This window comes from Carettochelys insculpta, chromosome 3 (assembly GCF_033958435.1).
Source record: "Carettochelys insculpta isolate YL-2023 chromosome 3, ASM3395843v1, whole genome shotgun sequence".
Taxonomy (NCBI): domain Eukaryota; kingdom Metazoa; phylum Chordata; order Testudines; family Carettochelyidae; genus Carettochelys; species Carettochelys insculpta.
The window spans coordinates 127,513,184-127,532,807 of NC_134139.1; the positions used below are offsets into that span (position 1 = coordinate 127,513,184).

At 41.5% G+C, this 19,624-nt stretch overlaps 1 protein-coding gene across 9 annotated transcripts in view; it reads left to right on the plus strand.

Annotated features, from left to right (window-relative positions):
• Positions 1-19,624, plus strand: part of ATG5 (autophagy related 5) — a 123,798-nt gene that overhangs the window by 100,174 nt on the left and 4,000 nt on the right. The window lies entirely within an intron of this gene.

Below are 19,624 nucleotides of genomic sequence, written 5' to 3' on the forward strand. Positions count from 1 at the left end.
AAAAGTTTCCTCGGAGTTCCATTTTAACGAACCAATAGTTTTACCCTCATTTTACCCGAAGCCTCACAGCTCCAGCAAGGAGGCGCGCCTACATCTCCTAGACATGAGAAGGGTGTTGGCCTTTTACATAGACAGAACTAAGTTCTTCTGGAAAACTGACAGGCTTCTGGTGTCTCTCGCTCCCAGGTCAAAAGAGGAAGGCCTCTCTTCACAGAGAATTTCAAAGCACATTGTGTCCTGTATAAAAATGTGCTACAAGCTTCTAAAGACCCCTTTGCTGGCCCCACCTAGGGCTCACTCCACCAGGGAGGTGGCGGCGTCAACAGCCTTCTTCAAGGGCATCACGTTAAAAGACATCTGTAGAGCGGCGACCTGGTCATCCTATGACACCTTCACCAAGCATTATGCCCTGCATCGGGTATTCGAGGTGGATACCCGTCTGTCGACAGCAGTCCTCTCGGGGGCAAGCTGCACATGAATCGATTACCCACCCCCTTACTTGGGTTACTGCTGGGTAGTCACCTATTGTGGAGCACCCATGGGGACCACTCGAAGAAGAAAGAGAAGTTACTCAACTGTAGTAATGATGGTTCTTCGAGATGTGTCCCCGTGGGTGCTCCACCACCCGCCCATCCTCCCCGCTTCGGATCTCTGTCTGGTGTTTTTCAGGAGCATCCGAGGCAGTTGGTCAAGGAACTGGCGGGGACCAAATCGCACACATGGCGGGGGGCGCGCAAGGGAGTGGTGTGCGTCAGCACATGCGCGATCCAATAGAAACTGCTAAAGAATTCATATCTGCAGCACCGGGCGAGCCCGACACCTATTGTGGAGCACCCACTGGGACACATCTCGAAGAACCATCGTTACTGCAGGTGAGTAACTTCTCTTTCTGTGCTGTTGGAAAGGGGCATGTGACTACTATTGTGGCTTCTTTTTGCCTTCCCCATCAGAAATTATTTTTCTCTGGAGAAAGAAAGAAATCTGCAAAGGATGTGAATTCTGCACACATGCAGTGATGCAAAATTCCTTCAGGAGTAAAATATTAAGAGCTGAAGTACATAATACAATTTTTATTAGACTAATATTTTCAGAAGACCCCAAATAAGTTAGGAGCTTAAGTCCCATTCCCAGAAGAAATTTAGGTGCCTAAGTCTTATTAGTTATTTGGGTATTTTCAAAAAGTTTACTTTTTACATATTAGTCTTCAAAACAAAGTTTCGTTTAAAATACGCAGTCAAAAACATTATTTTTCATGCAGAATCAAGTACTTGAAATTTAGGAAATGTTAAATTTACAGATGCATGTGCAACATTGTCTGCTTTCTAGTGCCTATAAATAGGTGACAATGTGATTATATAATTAAAAACCCTTGTTTTATAGTGGGCCATGACCTCCATTCTGTGTCCAAGGATAGGCACTCAAGACAGAATTAAGTTTGCATGAGCAACTTAATTATAGTATTTCATAACTTATGAGTATTTAGCTTTCTGTATAAATTTAATTTTAACTGTTGTATGTAATAGCATGTATATTACAGTGAAAGCTTTTTCCTAAATTTGATTTAATCTGTGAGCATCCCTTCACAAATATTAAAAGGATAATGAAGTAGAGTAAGGAGAATATTTTGACAAGTATATTTTTGCTATTCCAGATCAGGGCTTGCACAGGATTTACCAGAGTAGAGTTGCAGTCCCTTGCTAGTAAGCTAACTGACAATACTGAACACTTTTCTTGTTTGTTTTCACAATGCCCTCACTTCCTTTCTTGTCTTCCATTATCCCCAGTTGTGACTCAGAAGAAGAGAGGGGCGTGTGTGTGTGTGTACATACATTAATATAACAATCTTTATCAGATCATGTTATATAGTTAAACTGCCTTTCTGTTAACTCAAGCAGTTAACTCAGAAGAAATGAACTCAATTAAAAATGAATTTTATACCCACCTATCCCACTTACTCTGGTAATAGCTGACCCTGCAACAACTCAACAACGGTAGCAGATTCCAGGGCTAAAAGAGAGTCCAATAAGTTAATCTCTCTCCCAGGAAAAATTCTATTCTGTGATATCTATGAGGATATCAAATTATCAAGCTGTAATATTTGATACATGTATGAGGATAAAAATTGTTGAGCTGTACTGGCAAAATATGAATGCTGTTAAGATTCTGTCAAAATATGCTGAGAAATTCCATTCTATTTGAAGGAAGGGTTCAAATCAATTGTCACTGGTGGTCAGCTGGTAGCAAAAACATCACTGCAAGTGGCCCTTGATGTGTCAGCCACAGTCTTTTGGTCTCTAGCTATGGCCACCGCAACGAACAGATTATCTTGGGTCTACTTCTCTGGAATACCTAAGGAAATACAGATGACTATTCCAGAGCTGCTTTTTTGAGGTGTAGAATCTATTTAGTGAAAACACTGAGATGGGTCATAGCTCTCACAACTCTCAGATCCTTGGGCATGTAAACCCTGGCTCTCAAATGGAAACAATGTCACAGGTATACCTTAATGTTAATAGAAAAGAAACTACCATTATATGGACATACAGATATCCCATTTAATTAATGCTAGTTAAAACCCATCTAAAATCTGTAAAATGGTTTTAGACCATTTATCCAGAATCGGGTAAATATGATCAAATATGGTTATTTGATTTTTTTTTTTTTTTTTTTTTTTTTTAAAGTACGAACAATTAACTTGGAACTGAAATTTTTTTCTTGACAGTCTTTTTGTTCTTTAAACACCTGTTAACACAGGGAAACAATTGTCTCCAAAAATAATAAAAGGAGAAAAACATTTTGGGCCTTGCTGACAAAAAGTGGTTTTTCCTTGAGCAGCACTACATTTTGGAGAATAACATTAGTTACTATCTTGTATTAACTGGGCAAAGGTTGTGCATGCACACCGTTGTTGCTTAGTAACAAAAAGGAAGCCATGCTAGTCTATACACTATCAAAACAAAAAGCAGTCAAGTAGCGCTGTAAAGACTAGCAAAATGGTTTATTAGGTGAGCTTTCGTGGGACAGACCCACTTCTTCAGACCATAGCCAGACCAGAACAGACTCAATATTTATGTCTGTCTGGATCTGGACGAGTTTTTTCATGGAGTTGATGGATCTCCATTGCAAACGGCTAAATGTAGTGCCTTGCATGTTGAATAGTAGCAAGTTGCTGCTTGTGCAGGGAGATTTAACAACTTGTTTATCACATTTAAAGTGACAAATTTTGAGATTCTGCAAATGCAATTGAGACCGAGAATAGAAATGTACAACAAACGCATATGAGAAATGATAGTATGATTCAACTTGAAAAAATCTAAGACACAAATCGGGTAGAAGGAAGATAGTTGGAAAGAAGTCATTTAGAAAGTATTTCAGTGACAGAGGACAGCAATGTGAATGTCTAATGTGTTGAGAGAGGAGAGGCCAGGCCATAGGAATTTTTTTATATTTAATGGGCAGTCATCTCATAAACAAGTAGTCCTGTGGCACCTTATAAACTAACAGATATATTGGAGCATAAGCTTTCATGGGCAAAGACCCGCTTCATCAGATGCGTGGTCTTTGCCCACGAAAGCTTATGCTCAAAAATATCTGTTAGTCTGTAAGGTGCCACAGGACTTTTTGTTGGTTTTGGAGATACAGACTAACATGGCTACCCCTCTGATAACTGTGCATTCATATTACTGCCTGGGGTTGAGAAGGAGTTTTCTTGCAATTGCAGGTCTGGGCTGCTGCAGTCTGTCACAGGTCCAGCCATGTGAACTGAGAGTTGGGGGATTCCCTCCTGAATTCTCGGTGATCCTCCTCTTCTGGACTCTGGCAGGTGTAGAAGGAAGCTGTCTGATTTGAAGGCAGATGAGACGAGCTGGACCTGTGGAGGGACTGGTGAAATTAATTGAAGAGCTGGGGAGAGGCTGGGACTGACTGGATAAGGAGAGTTGGATTGAGGAGGAATGGGAGGAGCAGGTGAGATAGCTCTGGTCGAGTGCAGGGAGAGAACTGTGACTGTCTGGGATAGGACAGGGAACCGGGGTGGGAAGAAGGAAGAAGCACAGGAAGACTAGTATTGGAAATTAGTGGTGGTGAATTTGTAGCAGCTGGAAGCCAGAGTCAGGGAGTGTCTGGATGAGGAGCTAAGAGGGAGCAAAACTAGGACTGACTGGGATGAAAAACCTAAGGAGTAGAGGCCGAGCTGAGACTGGCTAGGTGAGGAGAAGGGGACTGGAATGAGGGGCTGAAGTGGTGAGGAGATAAAACTGGAAAAAGTAAAGGTTGGGGGGGAATGTGGCAGAAGGTTCACACTTTGGAAAGAATAGGGCAGAAGTCTGTGCCCATTAGGGAACACTCTTCTCCAGAGTTTGGAGAAGAATCCAGCATTCCTGAGTTTCTCCATTCCACTGCTATATAAAACATACTCTTGCTTTAATCACAGTGAGGATTTTTCTAGCAAAGACACCAGTATATTCAACAGTACATTTGATAAAAAGAGGATTACAATGAAGTAAAATGTAGAATTTTATCTTTTAAGGAAAAAGTTTCTCTTTACAGCATATTGAGACTTATTTTTACCATTTAAAAAAACTGCAGTTGATGTAGCAAGAGACTTTTTTTCTACAGCTACCATAACTAAATAATTCTGGATGTACTTTTAATTTATCAGTAGTGTTGAAGTCTTTGTAAAACTTTTTGTTTTTTTTTGGTCTCATGCTGCTTTGAGGACTCAAATGGTAAACATTTGGGTGTGCTGTTGCAAACATTAAGCTGCCCACATTTTCACAGCATTGTTGTTCATTCAGAAAATCTGTGAATTGACCTCATTCTGCAGAGATGTCAATAGTGCTTTTAAAAATTAAAACATTTTTGAAAAAGATGCTCAGATTTTTTCACTTTTAAGTAGGTTTTTTGTAAACAGTACTGAGTGAGGTCATAAAATTAGCATCCTCAGAGGTCAACTGTTTTAAATTAACTTTCAGCGTTTCTTAATAAGTTCTGTAAAAGCTGACATGTAAATTGTCTTAATGTTCTCCGTCAATTTTTTCTAAGCACCATTTTACAGTAACTTATTCAGAGAGAAAATTGTATTTTGATGATGATTGCCTGCTAGTGTTACTTGACACAAGTGGTAAGTACTGTAACAGGTCTAGAATATAAGTTGTTGAACAGCTCTAGATGGGACACTAACTGGTCCTTGCCCCCATACACACTTGTCCAGAACTGAATCAGTGGGAGAAAGGCATATCTGTGGAGTCCTCACCAATGTGGGAAAGAGCACCATTGCTCCATCATTACCCTTCAATAACCTTGTAAATGAATACAATATAAGCATAATTTGGAAGCCCTTAGTCCCATTGCCAAATACTCTTATTCATGGCCTGCAGGCACCTCTTATTAGCTTGGAGGCACCCTCAGTGTGGAAGGAGAGGCAGCTTAGACTGCATCTACACTACGAGATAAAGTGGAATTTATTTATATTGATTTTCTAATACTGGAATTTGTAAGTTCGATTTTGGCTGCTCTAACTTCCACCATGCTCCCAACAAAGTCGAGTCATTGCTGCCATACACACATTGGCTAACATTGACTGTTGCAGTAGTGCATTGTGGGAAACTATCCCACAGTTCTCTCATCCAGATATGCTTGCTGATCTGGACATCATCTTCCACCATTGCATTTTCATCATTCCCCTCCCCATCTCTGAAAATTTGTCGATCCCTGGAAATAATGCAGAGACCCTCAAAACAGAAGAAAGAATTTTTGGTTTCCTCACACATTACATTGCCAACACGGGTGCAGCGACAGTATTCTCAGCTGGACATCCACTGATGATTGCATGCATGTAATCCCTGAAAATAATACAGGTGCTCGGAATGTGTTTTTAATTTGAGAGGAATGTAGGAAGGAAGAATTTTTAGTTTACCTGTTCATTATGTTGTTAATGGAAAAGGGTTTTTGGCTTTCCAGTGCACTGTAAGGCTTCCATACGACTGTGTTCTCAGCTGGCCATCCACTGAGTATCCCACCTCCTATCATTGCGGAAATGTGATCCCTGAAAATAATGCAAGGGCCTGGAATGTTGAGAAGAAGGTAGGAAGAAAGATTTTTGGTTTCCCCACATACTGTATTGGTGTTGGGGAGAGTCTTAATGCGGGGTCCTGGACTGTTTTTTAAAGTTAGAAGAAAGACGATAGAAAAGTTCAGGAAAAAAAAAATTTCATTTCCCCCTGGCATCAGCAAGCCCCAGTATGGGCAAAGGGGGGTGCAGTGGGCAGCCAGTTGATGTGTTCCTTCCCTGGTGGCAGCAAACCCCTTAGCCACGAGGGGGGACTTTTCCCTGGTGGTAGCAAGCCCAGGTGCAGGGCAGGTAGGGTGGGTGTCAGTGGATGGCCAGTTGAGCTATTCCTTCCCTGGCGGCAGCAGCAAGCCCTTTAGCCACAGGGGGAGACTCTTTGCTGGTGGCAGCAGCAAGCCCAGGTATGCAGTGTGGCCTGTTATGGGCGAAGGGCGGGGAGGTCAATAGTTGGGGGCCAGTTGTGGTGATCCTTCCCTGTGGCAGCAAAGCTCCCAGTATCTTAACCGCTGGGGGAGACTTCCCCATGGCAGCAGCAAAGCCCAGAATATCTTTCCTGCCCTTGGGGCCCTAAATATGCAACTGGCAAGCATGGTCAGCACCAAATGGCAGGTACATCCTTGGACTGGGTTGGGGGCTACCGACGTGATGTGGCTGAGGTGGAGAAAGACCCAGACTGTGTGGTGCCTGTCGGAGGGTTTTGCACACAAATGTAAACCGCTGAGAAGTTGTTTCTCAGTGTGTTATGCAAACACAAACCCCAGCACAGCCTTGCTGACATGTAGTACAGTGGGCCAGAGGCTGGCACCAGCAGCACAGAATTAAATGGCAAGTGTAATACAGAGCCACGAATACCCTGCAGGGGCTATTTGAATGGGTAGATGCACACACATTGCTAACAGCATAGAAAGAAAAGCCATTTTTCAGGCTGTCATGCTAACATGAGCCTACAGCCAAACGCTTGCTGCTCCCACTCAGAAGTTCATGGTGTTCCTGTTGCTGGAGAGCAGCGGCCAGAGCGGAGCACTGAGGGGGCATTGTGGGGTTACGTCTGGGACACCTCTGGAGGCTGATAAATTCACTTTTAAGGTGTGGCAATTCCACACTTGCTTTTAATTGAATTTCGGAATTTGAGGTGGACACTATACCCATCAGGTAACTGTGATTTTGTAATCTTGAGAATAGTGCACCCAAAATCGAGCTAATGGTCTTTACAGTGAAGTTTGTCACGTGGTAAAATTGAGCTAACTGATTTAAATTTGGTTTTATCTCATAGTGTAGACACAGCCTTAGATTGCTCCTCCACATGCATTAATGCCATTTGTACCTGTTTTCTTTGTTCCACTTGGCCTACCTCTTACACTTCCTTTCACTGAGCATGTTCCCTTCCCTCCCTCCCCCAACCTGCATTTCTCACTGCTAGATTTCCCATTTGGCACTAGTCAAAACCCAAAGCTTTTTTAACGCTGGCAGCTAATGGTGTGGAGGTTTTCATTCTTCTGAGCACGAGGTCCTAGTTTAGCACTGGTAGTCACTGAACACACTATGCAGTCTGCCTCTAGTTCAGGTTCACTAAGGTAAGGAGGAACTGGAGTTGCTGCAACAGACTCAGTCACTGGCTGGATAGTATTTGATTAACCCTTTACTGTGTGGTGCATGGCAAGTGAATAGCTTCTTTATCTAGTGCAGAAAGTTATTCCTTGATTTAACACTCATCCCCGAACACTTCTCAACACCCACCTCCCTGGAAAATTTAAAAAAAATTTTAAAAAAGAACACCCTAACCCTGCAAGGGAGGAGCCAGAGTCCTTGGTTAGAGTCTCTGGTGAATTTCACAGGAGGAAGTTGAGTAGCTGCCTCTTAGGATTGCTGTGCCTGTGGAGATGTTTAGGAACTGCACTGCACCTACATTTCCAGATAGTCTGTGTGAGGAGAAACCACCTGCCTTTTTCTCCCATTTCACTGAACAAAAAGTTGCTGCTTCCACCTGATCATGCATAATATTCAATGTCTCCATTTTCTAACAATCCCTAAATGATTTGCCTTTGGCAAAGTGGTCTAGCATTATGATTTGTTGCCATCTAGTTAGTCTCATTTGCTAAACTATTTTTGGGAAAAGCTTCAGTAATTGTATTTCCTTTTGCTACCTCTCAGTAGAAAACGAAAACAAACCTGTTTGCAGTGTTTACTTTCATTTTCTACAATTTAGATGTATTATTTATAGCACCAAATCACTATGTAAATAAAAGCTATACTGAAGGGCAACATGTGTAAGGTGTTTCTACCCTCTTGTTTCCGTCACATACAACACTGGGAAGACGATATAAATTGATTCCTACATTTACAGGTTATATTCTTTTTTCTATCAAGTGATGGTAGCACAACTCAGGTGGACCTGTTATATTCCACTACTCCAGTAAAAAAACAAGGGATCAGATGCAAAGGCATAATTAGTGTTTTATGTTTAAGGAAGCATAATAAAATCTAAGGACACAAAAGAGTGTAGTCCTTTGCTTCATTATGATACAGGAGGGGAGAGAATGTTGACAGTACAAACATGGTAAAATTGGATTTAAACACCAAGAGATGATAAAAAGTAAACATGAAGAAAAAGACATGGGAAGCATTTGCAAGGTAAATGGATTCCTGTTTTGATTGATCTTTGATAGTTTTCTCCAGTGTGAAAGGCACCCCTTTAAGTTATTTTTTAGTTTTTATAGATGCCTATAAGCTAGAGTTGAATTTGTGACTTTATCAGAACTTCCATTTTAGAGTTTCAAACTGAAACCAGCAGGAAAGACAAATCCTTTCATTGGTATAATAAAAGAAGTGAAATATTTGGCAGAGGAACAGACCAAAATTACATTGAAATTGAGAACAGATTATTATTTTCAGTGGATAGTTGTATACTGCATGATAGTTCTACATGTTGGTAAGCATGGATGCGTGGCAAAAAGTTAAGTATTTAAAACTCAAATTTCTGTTTCCTGGTAGCTTCTTACTGTTTGACCTAAAATGCTCTATGTTCTTCCTGTCCAGTGAAAAATATCCAGATATAACACAAAGGTAGACTTGCCAATGTGTACTGTCATAATTCTAATCTGTGGGCATTTGTCTTTTCTAAAAACTACCAGTAACAAAAAATGATGCAATAGTTCCTCCAAATGCTTTTTATTAGCAAGAGAGCAAGATTACAGGAAAGGGTCAGAAGATTTCTGTACGTTACTGCTCTGTAGTTGTTCACTGTCCTTGTAATACAGTAATTCTAATGCAATTACATGAATCAAATGGATTGTACCAACTTCCCGAAAAAGAAAATACTGGCATTTGCACAGCTAATAGCCTACTTCCAGTGTTATAAGGGAAAATTCCTAATAAAATGAAGGGTTTTTTTTTGTGTTTTGTTTTTGTTTTACCGGAAATCTCAGTTATCTAGAAACAAAACTTACAGGAAATATTTAAATATGCTTCATTTAGCAGTAAAATAGGTTCTGTGCAGAAGAAATTCCTAGTCAAAACTGTATGATGACTGGTAAAATTTGAAGTGTGGACTAGGCCTGGTTCCCAATGACTTTGTGAAGCTTAAGGTACTTCCCACACTACATCGTCAACAACCAGCTAGAGGCTTATCATGACCAAGCCTCACTGTGACACTTAGAAATCTCATTACCGTATCATCTTAGAAGGCTCATAAGCTTCCCCTTAGATTCTTAGGGATCTTGTTGAGGTGTTCAACCCATCTCTGCTCTTAACCTTAAGAGGTTCTTTGGTGCTTCCTTCACAGGCTAAAGAGGCTTCTGAGCCAAAATTAGACTCATTGGTGGCTGGATGGTCACTTTTGCCAAAGCAGGCATATTAGGCTTCTGAAAGGAGTACAAAAACACGTTAAAACTTAGTGAATGGTGAGTTACCAGTGAGGCTGAGGGTATGAGGATGACAGGCACTACTGGGGAGTTCTTCCCTTGTGTCACCTTTCCTATTCCACCCAGCAGTTTTATTAAGGTCAGCAAGAGTACTGTTTTCATTTTTGTGGAATTTAGGAGTATTGCAGACAAGATAATAGGAAACTAGAGAGATGAGGTGCTCAGGATAGGGTGCCTCAGAGCACCTCCTGGACAGGTCTTAAGAAACTTGTGTGACCCTGGGCTAAATTGTATTTTCAGCTAGTCAGTATGTTTTCTTATTGTCAGTCTTGAGCCTATTCTGTTTGTTTGTCAGAGGGCCAATTACTCTCTTCAGGCAAAGCAAGATCTGCAAAGCCTTCTATTATTAGAGCACAGAAGATTTAGATTTTTAATAATTTAGTTTCATTCCAGACTGGAATAAAACTCTAAATTTTTGAAATTCCATGTGAAAAGGGGATGCAGTCGTCACTTTGGAAAGCCTTCCTGGTAACTGCCCAGGATCCGCAGAGCCTGAACAGCTAGGTTTCCAAAGGAACTTTGTCAAAGTCAAACTGTCTTGATGGAACATTTTGATTTTTACCTGTTTTAGAGTTTGTCAGAAAAGCAATAATTATTATGTCTATTCATAGTAATTTTTGGAAGCCCAAACTGAGATTGGGACCCTTTTGTGCAGATGGGCAGTACGTGTCCTAAACAGATTACAGTTCAAACAGACAAGATAGATGGAGGGGAAATGGAGGCACAGTTGTGGCCTATCAAATGTTAAACAGCAGATAGGCAGAGCTTGAAATAGAACCCATATCACCTGAGTCCTGGCCATGTATCCAGTCTACTAGGCAAATGTTTCTTCTCTGTTGGATTGTGGCCTTCTTTGGGATCACGAAACTCGGTCAAGGTAGTTGTGAAATGTTGAAAATTATATGACAAAGTAAAGCAAAGAAAAACTCTGCATCCCCCGCACATCATTACTTGTCAAGAATAAATATTCTCTGTCAACCTATCAAAACACGCATTACCAATATTTCTGCTTTAAGGACACAAACTATACAATTTTTTGCTCTGAATGAGGTGTTTGAAAATGCTGAATTGTGCCCTAAAGGCTTGTAGTTAGGAAGAGGTAGGTGTTTGTGAGGGATTCCCCAGTGAACTTATTGATGGTTGTGTGACAAAGTAACAATCCTGTCAAGTTTGCAAGAAATGGGACCTACAGAAAAGATGCCAAAGCTTAGAGCATGTTATCAGAATTGTGGCCCAAACAAGATTTTTGGAAGGAAATTCATTAGGTGATGAGCCCCTTAATGTATCAGTAGAGTGCAATACAGTCCTTGATGTTGATCCTCTTGCTCCCATTTTGCATTCCTACTTTCTCCTTTCCCACTGCTCTGTCTGCATATAGATATCCTTCATATCCCCTAAGCATAATAGGAAGATTACTTCTTATGGTAGAAAACAATAAAAGTGGGGAGAAGCCTGGAAAAGTGGGCAATGGTGGGGTGATCAGGTAACATCATCTTCACTACCATGAACTAGAATAATCTGCTAAACATAGCTTTTATTATAGCTCACTCTGTCCTAAAGCTAGGATCTAGCAACATTTTCTAACTCTGATCACTATTGCCTTCTTAAGTGTCACAGTTTACTAATAGCTTATCTTATTAATTTAATTTTTGTGGAAAAATTCTCCTTCTTTCCTTAACAGTCCTCTCCTATGATTGGCTTGCATTCTGAAGTCTGTTTCTGTGGGGAAAAAAGAGTAGGCTCCTCTCTCTACATCAAAACTAAGGTCTCAGGCAGTCATCTGGTATGCTTTCTGGAGCTAATGCCTCCTAATATTACTTTTAAAATATTAACTTTTTAAATCTGTGTAATCCTGTTACTTTCGCATACATAAATGCCTGCTCCTCGAGTTCAGTGAACCAAGTTTCTTATCACTTATTTGTATTTTTCTGCCTGTGGTTTGCTACAAAGTGGCAAAAATGTTGCTGTTTGAATTTTTTAAGTGAACCCTTTATTTTTCAGGGTACCAGTCATGAACCTGTCATCTGATTTAGTTCATTTGTTATCGACTAACTTTGAATCTGATTTTTTGGGAGATTTAAAAGGTGTGTAAGGACCAAAGTGAGGTTTACAATGAAAATTCATTTGGAACCTTAACTGTGGAGCAGCTACCCCTGATCTGTAATGCAGCTACCTTGTACCTCTCCACCCATTCTTCCGTAAATTCTTAGGAATAATTGGAACAATTTTGCCATTGCAGAGCTCAATAAATATTTTCAGACAATAGCAGTGCAAATATGCTTGCAGTCCATGTACCAAAAATGATATTTGATGTGTGTGCGCAAACTATATTATGTGTTCCTTAAGGTATTTATTTCCAAATAAGTTCTGGCCCGGAAGAAGTTAATGTAAGTATTTTAGAAAGGGTTTGTATTTCTCTGATAAACAGCACTCCCCTTCTGTTTGTGATCACAGGATGAAAGCTCTCCAAGCTTGTATATGTACATTTTTACTGCTACATCATGTAGTGTGCTCTTAAGATTGAGATCTCATTCCCCAGGAAGCATTTCTGTCTAAGATTAATTGCCCTTTTAAAATCCGTGTTTGATGTATTCCTTTGGCTATATCCTGACTTAGTTTAACCCTCTTTGACCTGACCTCACTAACTATTACCGCCATGGCTGAGGCAGAAATCCTTCAGCATGATGTATGCAATACAGACTTCAGCCTGTGGTTTTCACATCAATGGATTCAATTAACTGGATTTTTTACAAAGGTTAAAGAATTTGTCAGACACAGAACAAAACTCAACAAACTCTGTTAGGTTAATTGAATAGCTCATCCCCATTTGCTTTTCTATTTTGCTTGTCAATTTAAGAACTTGTTAAAGAATGTGGAACTGTATTATGTGTAATACAATGGACAAAAAGAGCAAATGAGCTTATTTTTTTCTGCAGTTAAATATGAAAATGTACAAACATGATATGGTAATCATTAGGTTTTTGCTTTGTATAAATTTCTCATCACCTTGCAGGCAAATATTTTTATCTTACTATAATTACTTTTGAATGTCCTACTCTGAGGAGTTTATTAACCCTTGAAGGTAAACTAGCCAGTTATTTTGCTTTGATGAAAATAAGCAGAACTGTTATCATTTGCTGTATTGTCACTTAACTGGCAATGCAAGCAATCCATCCAGTTTTCCGTCTTACAAATGGTCAGCTTTACTTGATTAAATGAAGAGCACATTATAAAATACATTTGTTAAAGTTAAAGCATACTTGCATCTCTAATTTTAAATATGATGGTTTAACAGATATTAAGAAACAAAGAAAGTTAGGGTTAAAATTAAGTCCTCACCAGCATTCTTGGAGTGTGACAAATTCGTGGGGGGGGGGGGGGGGAGCTTGTATGTACATGTGTTTTTTTTTTGTATTCATAAAGAATATTTGGTGGTGTGAGAAGCTTTTTATTTCTTTGAGTTTGTTTGAGATAACTTGTTGAAGATGCTGCAGCTATATTTGTGTTTGCAAAGTAGTGTTAATGAAACCTTACCATGTCATGTCATTTGTTCTGACTATACCAGCATTTATACAAAAATTAATTTTAAAAATATTTCATTGGAAGTAATGGATCTGTATATTTAGCTGCCCAGCTGTGTATTCAGGCCAATCTAGATTTATGAGACCAGCTGTGCTGGATTCATAGAGGAAGAGAAATTGCATAAATTTATAACATCTCTAAAGAAACCTCTTAATTCTAAAGTTTCCCCCACCCCAAATTATGATGTAGTTAAGGTGTGCTCTATTTAGGCTAGAAACAAGTGTTTCACCCCTACCTCCATTTTCCCCTATAATTGTGTGGGGAAAAATCCTGGATATCCATAATCGTCTGCTTCTGCTCCTGATATTTTACAAATTCCCTGGACTATTTTGTTAATGGTCCAGAACTAATAGATGAGGCAGCAACAAGGTTTCATGTGTGTGAGAGAAGATATAAGAACACATTTTTGTGAAAATGTTTATTTTTTTTAAATGGTGTGTGAATGAAGTTCTGTGACTGACTGCTGTAGAAGATGTGGTGTCTTGGGCCCATCCGGCACAAGGGGTTCTAAAGCACTTATTTAAGTTCTAAATATTTAAACAGTTAAGATTTATTTGGATTTTGCATTGTTATTGGCAGTTAACTTCCATGGTAGCAAACTGTACTAAAAATAATTGTATTGAACACACAGGAATAACATTAAAACATAGTTACAAGCATCCCTATTATAGAGCCTTGGGAGGTAAATTGGTGGTTCCCCCCTAAAGGAGAATCTGGTTCCCTGGGATCTACATTAGACTATGCTTTGGTCAGTATAACTGATACGAGGGAGGAGGTAGTTTGATCACTCTTAATAATGGGAAGTTTAGTACCAGAGAGTCACAACAGGTTTTTTAACCCCATGTAGGATTTTGTTTTGTTAAGTGAGTAGATGGCATTGATACCAGAGTAGATGTTACCAACGATATGAGTACTGGGAGCCTCAGTGCCAAGAGGTTGGTACCAGTTGAGTTAAGGAGTTCTGAGGAAGCTGATTCTGAGACATCGTGATGAGTACTAGAGGAACCCGTTTTGGACTTGTGCTACCCTTTTCCTTTGAAGCTCAAGGGGATTTATTTCAAATTGAAAGGGCGTTGAAAGCTGAGGTGGGGGGACTTTTTGTTTGTGTGTTTTGGAGGGTTTAGGATGCAGGCGAAGAACTTCAGTGGGATTCTACTCCCTGTTATTCTCCCTTTTGGCCACCTGCCTCTGATACCTATCCATATACTTAGTCTTGAGCCTTAGTCCAGGTGATGTGCAACATCAAAAGATCAATGTTTTTGCTTCCCAGTCCAGGGCTAGATCCCCTTTTTCACCTCACAGGGGTGAGCCATCATCAACATGAAGGCAAAAGGAACAGGTGTGGCCTGGGTGAGAAGAGGTGCTTTTGAGAGGAGGAGGGAGAACAGGGGTGGGAAGAGGCAGAGCTGGGGTATTGGTTGAGCTGCCCCACCCCAGCAAAGTCAATGGCAGTTCCCGTTTTTGTAAGGAGAAACTTTCACTGCTGCCGCTGCTACTCACCATGCTTCCTAGCCTCCTTCATTGCTTCATTGTGTGCAGTGGGCTGTGCTGAACTACACAGGGGCACCTCTGAGCTACAGTACAGTACTGCATGCTTTTAAAACACACCACACTATTCACACCCAGCGAGTCACTGTTGATTCATGGACCATCACCTGTCATCCTCCTTCCTTGGGAATAGGGTACTATACTGAGCACTTGCCAAAGCCATCATCCACCTGTAAAACAGCTAGGGAGTGGATGGGAAGGAGGGTGTGCAACAGAGGCCCTACCTTGCTGTCTTGCAGCTGGTACAGTTCTGTACACAATGTTCCATCCCCTGCTTTTGGTGGAGGGGATTAAGAACACAGTGGGTGGCAGCCTGCCCATAGCAAGTCACAGTAGTGGAAAGAGCAGCTCCTTTGCCCAGCTGCATGAGGTGCCTGGCAAATAAGCAGCAAAGCAGTTCTCTGGGTTACTAGCTTCTGCTGGTCTTTACTGGCTGCCAGAGTAGGGCCCCAAGATGGTTAAGGTCATCATGGCTGCATTCAAAGCAGCTCCTTATTCCACATGCTTCCGCAAAGCAGCTGGGGTTGCAGAGCCAGGCTGGAGATTCCCCCTGCACAGTGACGTTGCCAGGTCTTTCTTTACCTATGCCTTGTGATGCTCACATGCACAGGGATTGCTGGAGGCATAGTCAGTAAAGTGTTTCTCCTCTTCGTGGTCTTGGCTAAGTTGCAGGGCACAGCATCTGCCTTTGGGGATGTGCCTGGAGTCATCCATTAGGCACTGGTGAGGCCACATCTGCTGTATTGCATCCAGTTTTGGGCCCTCCACTGCAATAAGGAGCTGGACAAATAGGAGGGTCCAGCAGCAGGCAACCAAAATTATTAGGGCTTGGGGCACCTGACTTATGAGGAGACGCAGAGGGAACTGAGCTTATTTAGTCATCAGAATAGAAGAATGAGGGGGGATTTGATAGCAGCCTTAAGCTGCCTGAAAGGGGATTCCGAATAGGGTCTTCTAGTGTCAGTGGTGGCAGACAGAACAGGAAACAATGACCTTGAGTTGCCGTGTTGGAAGTTTAGATTGAATAGTAGAAAATACTACTTCACTAGGAGGGTGGTGAAGCAAGCACTATAATGGGTTACCCAGGGATGAGGTTTTTAAGGTCAGGCTTGACAAATTCCTTGCTGGACAGATTTAGTTGGGTTAGGCCCTGCTTAGAGCATGGGATTGCATAGGTGACATCCTGAGGTCTCTTACAACCCTGATCGTCAGTGAGTGGAGTGGGGCACCGGTAGGAATGGAGCATGGGTTCCTGTGAAAGTAAGAATATACATAACTAGTCCTAGCCTAACCCACAGGATTTCCAGTAGGGGAGACGATTTCCACGGAAAATAACATTCATTTTCCAGATTCTTTTCCTGGCAGTAATTGATTGATGCTGCATGACCCTAACCCCTCCAGGGTGAAGGGGGTGAAGAGTAGCAATGACTGGAGGAGCATCATGCGTCAAAAGCGTCCAACAAATGATAGTGGAGTGCCTAGGAGTAGGGATGTAAAATCCCATTCAGTTAGTTAACCCATTAAACATTAAGTTTAACCAGTTAACCAATTAAACAGGGGTGGAGGGAGTGTCTGAGGAGGCTGCTCCAGCATGGCTTGGCTGAAGCAACCCCTGTGCTGCAGACAGGAGCTGTTACACTCAGGCTGGACCATCCTGATGCATGGGGCTGCCACAGGCAGTATCTGCTCCATTTAAGGTAAGACTCACTGGTTAACCAGTTAACATCCCTACTAGGAGTAGCATACCACTAGCAGCATGAAACCAGGATAACCATTAGTTTGGATACTAATTAGACATTTTAAGACATTTTGATTGGAGATGTTAACTGATAAGCTTCACCCTAAACAAATGAGGCTTAACAGTTACAGTTAACCTGTAAGGACTGGTCCCCATACATCATGGGCAGGGAGCTGCTGCAGCCCCATTGGGCCAACTGCAAGGTGGTAAGATGCTCCAGCCTACCTTGCCCCCACCTCCACCTGTTCCATCCATTAACTGGTTAAACTTAACATTTAACTAACTAAAACAGGATTTTACACTCCTAACTTGGATGCAGGCAAGTGTGCAATAGATAGCATTGCTTTAGATCTTACTCCAGCTACTGTGAGAACAATTCGGAGTAATGCCAACGGGACCAGGGCAAGTGGTCAGTGTGCAGCACCATTTAGTGCTACTACAATAAATGAATCAAGAATCAGTTTGCTGAAAAATATGGAGTGTGGATGAATGACCAAAACCAGCAGAACATATTTCTAAGTTTGCTAGTGATACGTGCTAAGGTAAAAATATTTGACAATTTAAAGAGAGACCAATGTGAAAGGTCACAGAATTTGTCGCAGCAAGTTGGAAATTGTTTGATCAGTTCAAGAGATGCTTCCATTAGGAGGTGGTAACGCTACTGGAGACACACAGATGAAATCACTGTCAGTGTATCACTCTGAAACACCACATGCTGGAACACTTTCCAGTCATTTGGCAATCCAAAAGAAGTCATGGATAACGGAAACTTTATTTTTAGACTAGGTAACTCTGTGCCATCCCTGCATGGAATGAACACTGTGCTTAGAAGCACCTTGATCTTGAGATTTTACTGCTTATCGGTCATGCACTGGCTCAACAAATCAACCTGGACAACCCATGCAAAATCATCAGAGTTTTGTTTTTGACACCTAACAACTCACCGCTCATCCAGCACATGGACCAAGGATCCATCACGGCATTTAAGGCCATCACTCATGCCATACTTTCGACCAAGCCATCAGAGGCACCTATGGGGTAGGCATACCTACAACAGGAAAATTTTGATGCTACTACAGCATCCTTAGGTTCATCAGTAAGATTGGTGAGTCCTGGGCTGAAGTTACTCAAGCGTGAGTGATTGGTGGGGGGAGTTATGGCCTGAATGTGTCAGTGACTTAAAAGAATTTAAAAGATTTTGTCCCCTCAGTAAAGAACAATAATCATTGGCCTGGCCTAGAAAGCAGGTTTTGATGAGATGGAAGAAAATAATGTTACACAACTTCTGCAGTCATGTGGAGAAGAGCTAACTAATGAAGATCTGATGCAACAAGAGGCGATGAAAGCAACTGAAGAGGATCAAGAACTAAAAGAAGAATCTACCCACCAAAATATGACTGCCAGATATCTTTCTGAAGTTTCCAAATAATTGAAGATGGCTTGTAAATCCTTAATGATGACAATCCTGACAAAAAGTGCAACTCCAAGGTGGTTAGGGGAATTGGCCCTCTAATGCAGGGTGGGGAACCCATGGGCTGGATCTCGCCCCCAGCTTGCCTTGATCTGGCCCATGAGGCTTGGGGCTTGGCCCTCTGCAGGGGTGTGAGCCAGTGCTCCAGCCGCGTAGGAGTAGGAGGGTGACATTGTGGCTGGAGCACCAGTACTGGCTCCCTGCTGCAAGAGCCTCACAGGCCTGATCCAGGAAAGCAGGAGCTGGATGCAGCCAACAAGCTCTACCTGACAATGGGAGGAAGCAGCTGCAAGCAGGCACCACCCCCATAACTCCCATTGGCTGAGTCACTGCCAGTGGGAGTAGCAGGAGATAGTGCTGGTGGGGGCTGCTTCCCTGCAGCGCACAGGGAAACCACGGAGCTACATGCACCCACTCTTTATCCACATGGAACCATTTGTGTTCCCCCCACACACCCCCTGAGTTGCATCAGACAGGTGTTTGCCCCTCCATCCCCTGCCCCCTCCTGCCCAGAATACAAGATTTAAGCAGAGCTGTTGATAGCATGATCTGAATGGTAGTGAGTACAGACATATTCATGGAAACTGGCTATCGGAACATGTTAGGACAGGGTTGTCAAGACTTTATCCTGATTACAAAACACATTTAAGATCCTATCTATGCTATGTGTTAGGACATATGTTGTAACCAGTCTATAGTGTGATAGAGCCAGCAATTAAGCCTTCGTTTCCTAGATTCTGCCATCTTGCATGCATTTTGTGGTGGCACAACCATTCTTTTTTTAGCCAACAGTGGGGGAGGGGGAGAATGCAAGGCTTGTAACTGATGCTATAGGGGTGAGAGTGACATTTGTGCATGACTGCAGATTTCTCTGATAGATTCCTATAAATATGGCTTACTGTGGCATCTAAACATTAAAAGGTCACTGGTTTCTTTTCTTAAACCATCTTTTGAAGCAGATCTCAAATTACGTTCTCATTTTCAAGATACAAATAACTTGTCACTGTTTGAGCCATCAGGTTTTAGCTGGTTCCCATAATTAAAGGAGAATCAGGCCTTTTTGTCCTCTTCAGGACAAGTATAGGTAAAAAGAATTGAAATAGTCTTAGATTGTATCTCCCTTGAACTTGGAATTGCTTGCCACCCTAGTTATTCCAATAGATAAGTGAGAAAAAAGTTGAACTAATTCAGTTAACTTTCTGAGTAACTCTCAGTAATGCTTCTGTAATCTTTAAATTGAATAATTCTTAGTAAAACTATTGCACTCCAGGAACATTCTAGTTATTTTAAATTGA